Consider the following 9,844-nt stretch of genomic DNA (forward strand, 5'->3'; position numbering starts at 1 on the left):
ACTATTCACACATTTAAAAATTATTTTGCTACAGTGTTTTCAGTTTTCAGTTTTCAGCTGTATCCAAATAGACCCTGAAGAGGATTGAAATGTTGATGACGGATCCATTTAAGTGAACGTGATGATGTCAGTTTGGCGGGTTGGTAGTCGACGAATCCAAGGTGGACGGACACACACACTGGACAGACATAAGTGACACGTAGCACTCATCTGATTTGTGTTGGCTCCAAGGATTCCTTGCGTCTCACGTTAATTTCAAAGAATCCTAACATGAGAAGAATTTTAATTACAAAAGGATTCTGTAATATACGTTCATTAAGCAAGATCTTCCCTAGAAGGAAACTTTTTGATGGGCAAGAAACGGAGGACGACTCTATTATAAAAACTTACAAACCCTCAGAGTACAATGTACGCATAATTAACTCAACTCTGGTACTCTAGGGGTTGTGAAAAGTTCTAACTTAGCCTTTGGAGGGTTATTGGACGGCACCACACCGGTACTCTCTATTAGATCTTTACTTTTTTGTTGTGCAAGTATTATTTCAAGCTTGTAAGGATCATATGACTTACTGGTAATTTTTCATTCATCATCAAATACCATACTAAAGAAAAATATTACGTGGTTAATTTCAAAACTTTAGCTTAAGTCGTCCTTTGCATGGACTGATGGACCCAAGTAAAAAGAAAAAAAAAAAAGAAAAAAGAAAAAAAAGAAGTGGAATATCTTTTTTGTGAACCCCGTACGATATTCCTTTATCCTGTGCGATTAACTTTTTTGTGCCAATATTATTATTAATGATAAAAGTGGCGATACTTACGCACAGTATATCTTAATGTAACTTTTAAATTTGACAATTTTTAGACTACTATTGCATACTGTTCAATCAGAGGCATTTGTAAAAATGTTCATGCCCAAGCTAGTGATAATGGAATGATTACTCTTTACGTTTCTCTAATCAAATAAGCTGCATTTACTCAAGAACTTCTCCACTATTAGATTTGGTCACATGTATTTATGGTTTCTCTTTCCCTCATTGGGTTTCCATAGTACTTTTTCTATGTCTTTTTATTTTTATACTTTTCTTGGGAATTATTTACAATTGAAAAGTTGTTTGACAACATTTCAAATGATCAAACGACAATGAAACTTGATCATAGCACAATAGTAAGCTGTCAACAATTACAAACTTACCATTATTTGCAAAATCAAACATTGTGTTTTAATTCACAGACTGTATTTTAAGAACCATAGCAAAAGGATGAAATCAAGAAAAGTCCAGAACATAATTCTGACGACAAAACATTTGAAGTTATTGATACAAAACCATCTCCACACACAAATAATGATCCAAGTGATCCACCCACAAATAATGCTGATGCCACAACAATAAGCTTTCTACTGCTATATTTATTTGCAAATTCATTCAAAAAAAAAAAACACACATTTCAAGTTCTTGATACAAAACCATTAACAAATGCAAATAATGATGCAAGTGGATCAAAACAAGAAGACAATGATGATGCCATCCCATCAATGAGCTTATTTCAGAGTTGTATTATTTCTTCATATTGTGTCAAAGAAATCAAATCAAATACTTTCCTTCATTAATAATAAATGCTTTTTGGAAAATCAAATTTTTATCCAATTAAGCATTAGCACTAATAAAATCAATACCAGCCAGCAACTATAGCTACTTCTATTTCATGAAATATACTCATTTAAGTTTAATTACACACTTCATTATTTGACAATCAAAACATCATCTTTTAATTTAACATCTAAATTAAACCACATCCTCCAAATCTATTAATTTTTTTTTCTCTCATCTTTTAATTTTTTTATTTATAAAAAACGTGTTAAAATACAAACAATGTTGTATTTTGAAAAAAAAAAAACTAAATCTAATTCATTTAGGTGGATTTCATTTGATTGAGGAACCTAAATATACTACCACCAACTACTGTGCCAAAATCTTACCCATTACCACACATATACTGCTTTCAATAATTGATTCATTAGTAATTTTTAGTATCAAATTTTATAACTGAATGTCGTTAGAAAAATAAAAGAACCTCTTTATGTTGCTCAATAGTGCTATAACTTAATAGCCAAAAACAATATTTTATTTTACTTTTAACCATAATTTACAAATTTTTATTGCAAAGACTCTTCAACATCCTCTATTTTCGATTATCTAATAAATCAGTTCATGAAAGTATATTACCTTTCCATTTATTTCAAAACTTACACCATCCCAGTCCGAATCAAACATGAAGCTTTTAAATCATTTGCCTCTCACAACCAAATACTTCAATTATTTATGACAATTTCCCATTTTTAAAAATATAATGAATCTATCATCTCTTCTCCACAATATTCTAATATTCTTACAATTAAAATCATACAAATATTTTATTATTACCAACTAAAATTATTCTAAAAAATCTCTACCACTGTATAAACCACAAACCTTATCGTTCTTGAGGTACTTGAATCCTCCCTAGTTTTTGCACTCTTGAGTTCTTGGATAGACTTCTATTATTGACTTAACCATCGGAGGGTTTTTGACCAATACCTCACCAGTGCCCTTTGATTAGTTCTTCTCGATCTTAATCATTTCCTTGCTGATGACAAGTTTCCACTGCCAAACAAAAGTGCTCTTTTTCAGCATCTTTCCAATGCTAAAGTGTTTTCAAAGTTTGATCTTAAAGCAGGATTTTGGCAACTTGGAATCCATCCGGAAGAAAGATACAAGACAGCTTTTTGCATTCCGGACCACCATTATCAATGGACGGTAATGCCTTTTGGTCTCAAAAATGCTCCATCCCAGTTCCAAAAAGCAATGGTAACTTTGTTTCAACCACTGTTGTCAAATGCATTGATCTATGTAGATGATGTCCTCCTATTCTCAAAAGATGCAGAATCCCATGAAAAATTGCTTACTGAATTCTACAATTTAGTAAAAGCTCAAGGGATAATGCTTTCAGAAAAGAAAATGGTCATAGGAGTATCCTCTATTGATTTCCTTGGAGTAAACATTTCAGATGGAAAGTATACTCTGCAGCCTCACATAGCAGTCTCTCTCAGTGAATTTCCAGATATACTCACCAGCACCAAGTAGATCCAACAGTTTCTTGGAATTGTTAATTACATGTCAGATTTCATTCCAAAAATTTCCAGACACAGAGATTGTTTGTCCAAGTTGTTGAAAAAATCTCCTCCAGCATGGAATTCAGCTCATACCGAAGCAGTTCAACAGTTGAAGAAATTAGCAGAAAAGCTTCCCCCTTTGCAAAAGAAAAATTTGCAGATTAAGTGTTATGATAAGAATTGTTCTTGTCCAACCAAGAGAAGAGATCATTACAAAAAGTATTCTTGGAAGAAGAAGCATTCTCATCCAAAGAAGAAGTTTTTCAGAAAAAAGAAATGGAAGTTTCTCAGAAGAAAGCAGTTCAAGGGAAAAAATTCAAAAGTCTGTTTTGTATGCAGAAAGCCCGGTCATTTTGCAAAAAATTGTCCAAAGAAAGCCAAAGCAGCAAAGCTTTTGGAACAAGCCCAGATTCATGCAGATGATACCCCATTTTCAGATGTGGAATCACTCTTTTCACTTGATGATGATTATTCTCCCCAAGCCTTGGCAGTGATAGCCTATTCATCCTCAGAAGAAGAATCAGATTCAAGCATTACAGATGATTTCTGCTAATTTCTTCAACTGTTGAACTGCTTCGGTATGAGCTGAATTCCATGCTGGAGGAGATTTTTTCAACAACTTGGACAAACAATCTCTGTGTCTGGAAATTTTTGGAATGAAATCTGACATGTAATTAACAATTCCAAGAAACTGTTGGATCTGCTTGGTGCTGGTGAGTATATCTGGAAATTCACTGAGAGAGACTGCTATGTGAGGCTGCAGAGTATACTTTCCATCTGAAATGTTTACTCCAAGGAAATCAATAGAGGATACTCCTATGACCATTTTCTTTTCTGAAAGCATTATCTCTTGAGCTTTTACTAAATTGTAGAATTCAGTAAGCAATTTTTCATGGGATTCTGCATCTTTTGAGAATAGGAGGACATCATCTACATAGATCAATGCATTTGACAACAGTGGTTGAAACAAAGTTACCATTGCTTTTTGGAACTGGGATGGAGCATTTTTGAGACCAAAAGGCATTACCGTCCATTGATAATGGTGGTCCGGAATGCAAAAAGCTGTCTTGTATCTTTCTTCCGGATGGATTCCAAGTTGCCAAAATCCTGTTTTAAGATCAAACTTTGAAAACACTTTAGCATTGGAAAGATGCTGAAAAAGAGCACTTTTGTTTGGCAGTGGAAACTTGTCATCAGCAAGGAAATGATTAAGATCTTGGTAGTTGATTACCAATCTGAGCTTTCCTCGAACTTGTTCTGAATGCTTGTTAACATAGAAGGCTTCACATGCCCATAGAGAAGTTGTGGGTTCAATGAGGTTTTCTGAGAGAAGAGTAGCTAACTCCTGCTTAGCTAGGGACAAGTGTTCTGGGTTCATACCTCTATGACTAGCTTTTGTAGGGTTAACATCTTCATTCTTTTTGAAGGGAAGGGTTATGAAAAAGGCTGGGTTTTTCCATAGTGGTTTTGGGTTTTTGAGAAGGAATTCTGAGTGGGTAGCTGCACAGCATTCATTGATGATCTGGGCTTTCAAGGAATCAAAGGGGTTTAATGAAAACAAATGTGGTACCTGGGTCCATGTGAGAAGGTGTTGTTTATGCAAGAGGCCTTTTGAAGACCATCTGAGGCTAGGTATCTGGTGGAGGAGGTCAAATCCTATAAGGAGGTCTCTGCCTGTGAGAAGGGATCCGAGGACTTGGTGTTTAATGGTAAGGGTTGGGAATATTCTAATGTGAATGGGTTTACTTTTCTGGGTGATCAAGAATGTTTCTCCATTGGCTGCTCTGAACATCTGATGATGTGGTAACCAAAAATCTTCTGGTAAAATCTTAGGATGAAGGATTGTTGCTGCTGCTCCTGTGTCAAACAAGGCTATCACTGGGATGGGTCTGGAATAGGTATCAAGGAGGATATGAACTTGGGCTATTGGTGTGGGGACAATTATTGGGGCTATAAGAGGCTGAGATGTGTATATAGTTTGGATTTCTGGGTCTGAATCATCTGTAATGCTTGAATCTGATTCTTCTTCTGAGGATGAATAGGCTATCACTGCCAAGGCTTGGGGAGAATAATCATCATCAAGTGAAAAGAGTGATTCCACATCTGAAAATGGGGTATCATCTGCATGAATCTGGGTTTGTTCCAAAAGCTTTGCTGCTTTGGCTTTCTTTGGACAATTTTTTGCAAAATGACCGGGCTTTCTGCATACAAAACAGACTTTTGAATTTTTTCCCTTGAACTGCTTTCTTCTGAGAAACTTCCATTTCTTTTTTCTGAAAAACTTCTTCTTTGGATGAGAATGCTTCTTCTTCCAAGAATACTTTTTGTAATGATCTCTTCTCTTGGTTGGACAAGAACAATTCTTATCATAACACTTAATCTGCAAATCTTTTCTTTTGCAATTGTCTTTGAGCTTACTATGGATCTTGTCAATCTCCGAAAGAAACTTTCTTTGATTGTAAAGTTTTTCCAAAGCAATAAGGACATGCTGATAGATTTCTCCAAGAGAGGCTTGCTGCAAGGTGATTTTTTGAAGATTCATCATGCGAAGAGTTTCATCACCAAGTGGTTCTGGGAAAGAATTCAAGAAAGTGTGCTTGAAATTCACATCATCCATGCCATTAAAGGCATAGTATCTGCTTGACATTTTGTCAAAGTGCTTTTCCAAATCTTTTCTTTCAAAAGAACAGCATTTCATCATTAGGAACTCATCTCTAGCTACTTCAGTGTAATGGGCTAATGAACCAAGAAATTCATTATGGAGGATCGTGAAAAAATCCTCGAGTGTGTTACTCTGGGCTGCTTGTCTTTGCCTGTATTCTCCAAGATTTATCCACCATTGTCTCAGTCTACCTGTGAGTCTTGCTACAAATTTGGCAATAATCTGGGCAACTGTATTATTTGGGGCTTGAAGTTCAGCTGTGCACCATGAATACATGTTGAAAATCTCTTCATGCCATTTTGAGGGAGGACTGTTATCAAGGGTGAACAGGTGTTTTGCATCTGTGGTTGATGAGTAGGTTAATCTTGTGTGGTGATCAGGGATGACAGGTGGTGTAGGGAATATTAGTGGTGGAGGTGGAGGTTGTTTAGGACGAAGGACATCATCTTCTTCTTCTACTTTTGGGTCAGTCATAAAGACTTCATCTAAGTCAAGATCAGACAAGTCTAAATCTGCTTCATCAATGACTGGAAGAACAAAAGGTTCTGTTTGTTCTTGAAGAGTTAAAGTTCTGAGAAATGATGATATCGGGTTTGGAGGGTCAGTGTTTATGGCTAACAGGTTCATATCTGGGGGTCTGGAGGAAGCACCAATGGTTGGGTCTGGTGGTTGGTATAATGGTTCTTTGTCTTTTTTTATGGGAGGTGGTTCATTTTGTGGTTTGATTGGAGGTTCAAGTCTGGGTTCTAGTTGAGGTAGTAGTGTTGGGTTTGGTATGTTGGGAAAGAGTCCACATGGTTTAAAAGGGTTTTGAGCTGGGTGTGTCATGTTTAATGGTTGGAGGTTTTGGTATGGGGAAACTGGGGAAAATGGTGAGGGTACTGGTATGGACAGATCTTTATACAGTGATTGACGAGGTTGGTATGGCATGTAAACTTGCATTGGAAGAGCTTGAGTAGCTGCTTTCTGTGAGTTCTCCAAAGACTGGAGTTGCATCAACAACTGCTTTTTTTCTTTTTCTTTTTGTCCAATGAGGGGAAAGGATATAGACAAATCCTTTACTGTAGAAACAATTGTCTCCAATTCTTGTTCAATTGACATTATCTTCTTCTTCAAATCTTCAATGAGGGAATTTGAGGATGAAAAGGTATTGGATACCGCTTCAGTTAACTTTTGTTGGTTGTCAAGAATTTTTGAAAGGACTTGATTCTGTGCTACAACATTTTCTGCCTGCCAATTAAGGGTTGCTTCAGCTGATGAGACTTATTTTTTACTTCCATCTGGATTGGTTCCAACAGGGTTTTTTATCTTCCAAACATGTTTTACATTGGTTTGTGGGTGGTCAAAACTTTCTAAGGGAGGGAAATTTTGTGAGTATGAGGGTGATGCATGGTCAAACATGTAACAGGGTAAAGGCTTTTGTGTGTGGGTTTGACTGGGAGACTTGGGTTGACACTTTTGTATTTGGGGAAGGACTTTCTGGTAATATGGGATTAAGGGTGGTTTCTGGTTTTGTTGGTTTTGAACATGATTTTCTTTGCATGGGGAAAAGGATGGAATTTTTTGTTTTCTGGATCTGGGGTAAAGGACATAGTTATCAAACCTTCCTGAGGGTTCTCCAAGGAGGTCAACTTCTGTGTCTCCTGCTTCATATCTTTCTTTGAGAATATGCTGGGAAGACTTCTTCTTTCTTCTTTTCTTATCTTCTTCAAATATTTCTTCTTCTCTGCATTCTTCACAATCACAAACATCCCACCATATATGGCCTGTGGGTGATTTTCCTTCATAGACAGGTTTTCCATTTTCTTGAAATGCTTTGATCTGAAGATCATCAAGACCTTCATAAGAAACTGGCTGGATCATAGCTGTTGGAAAGACTGTCACTTCTTCCTTTTCTGGTGTGGTTGTCCTAAATCTGACTTCAACTTCACCATTCTGGTTTCTGATAAAAAAAGGAGTGTGGGACTGGATTGGCTGAGATACCTGGTGGAGAATCTCATACTTTGTAATCCATGACTCTGGAAAGAGCTTTTTCATCTGGTCTTTGGTCAGTTGTCTTGGAACAAATGTGCACGTAGGCGTCATGCCTGGATCAACTTGGATCAAAAGAGCATCATTGGATTGGGCAAACTCTGGTATGGCTACATCAAAAGCATGGTTCTGGAGTCTATAAGCAAGTTGATAGTGAAGTGTGGCAGCAAAAGTATCTGGTACTTGAGAGGCTCCTGTAATCTGAACTTGGACTTTAAGAGCATCACATATGTGAGGATCTCTGAGAGACATGTTGAAATTGGGAAAAAGGGTGACAAAGACTGTTCCTGCATTTAGTGTAGTTTGGACTGTACCTATGACTGCATTGTGATATTCCATAAATCTAGAATCAAGGAGAGGAATTCTAGAAGCTATAGGGAGTCCTTTTCTGCCATGAAAAGTGAGTGCAAGTCTTAGTGCACCAAAATGGAGGTGAGTATAACCTTGTCTTTGCCATGGAATGACAAACTCTCTGGGAAGAGCAAGAGTGATAAAATTTTCTTTCTCACTGGCTGGAATACTAAATTGGTCAAATTTTGAAGCTTGGACATACTCTTTGACACTAGAGGGTTGGGAAGGACCAAGAAATTTTTTTTATGGATTTTTTGAAAGTTTTTTGGGGTTTATCAAATACAGTATAGGGATTTACAATGGGAAAGTCTGTAATAGGTATTTTACTATCTTCAGGAATATGGGATATTTCATATAGATACTCTAATCTATTTGCAGTAGATTTTCTAAGGGAACAATAATGAATTAGCTGTATCTCACTATGAAAGGCTTGAAAGATGAATAATTGAGGCTAGCATCAATCATCATTCACGTTTTCCACTTTTTTTTTTTTTTTTTTGTGGAAGTTTTTGCTAACACATCACAAAAGTCCAAAGCAATTTTTCTTTGGCACTCGAATTGATTTGACACAAAATTGTCAGATTATAAGATGAAGAAAACAATACTTTTTTGCTTTTTTTGGTTAGGTAATTCATTAAGGCAAAGAAAAGGGGGACTTGAAGGGATAGGCCTTTACATGGCAAAATGGGTGAGTGGATCGGGTCAATTAGATTGCGAGTTAAACAGATTGCAGGTTAAAAATTGGTTATTTTAAGTAGGTTAAAAATATGTTCGGGTCAATTATGTTGTAGGTCGAGTCTTGTTAAGTTGACCTGTATTTTTCACATGAATTTTTTTTATAAAGAAAACAACATGTATTTTGCCATTTAAAAGGTCATGCAAATGATTACTTGATATAAAATGCATTACTTTGAATTCACCACTTATATCAAGAATGAACTCAGTTAAACTTATTAATACTTATTTAATAAATTTTAAAATTATACAAATCCTAACATTGCTATCTAAAACAAAATAACACAAAGATAAGTAAAACAAATTCACAAGTTTTATTTCTAGATAATATCAACATTGTAAAATATAAAACAAAATTACAAATGACTTATTAGATAATTCAATTGACTAAGAATAAAAAAATATATAAAAAATTTACAATCTTGAAAATTAATTTTAAAATTTATTGTCAATTGTGGTTGACACTCTATTTCAATTTGAAATATACATTAAAGTTTGATTGTTTATTTATTTATACATAATCTCTTTTATGAATATCATATCATTGTTAAGCAACACACACTCTAGGAAATATTATAATTTATTTTGAAAAACCGTTTATTTTGGACATAAATCGTTAAAAAATAGGTTTAAACATTTATAATTTATGTTAATTTGATACTTTGACTTCACTATTTTCACACTAGTGAATGTTTCTCACACATATCTACAATTTGAAATCTATATTTTTAACTCTCCTGTAATTAGATTACCTTGGCATGTATTTTGCTATTTGATATTTAAAAATCTTTCCTCATTACAAAATGCTCAACCATTCATCTTTCAATTAATTTGCATGCAGTTATATAAATATCTCAATTGTTTCCTTAAAGCTCACAATAAATAATTAAATCAATATTGTCTTAATTTTACTC

This window comes from Castanea sativa, chromosome 7, assembly GCF_040712315.1.
Source record: "Castanea sativa cultivar Marrone di Chiusa Pesio chromosome 7, ASM4071231v1".
Lineage (NCBI taxonomy): Eukaryota > Viridiplantae > Streptophyta > Magnoliopsida > Fagales > Fagaceae > Castanea > Castanea sativa.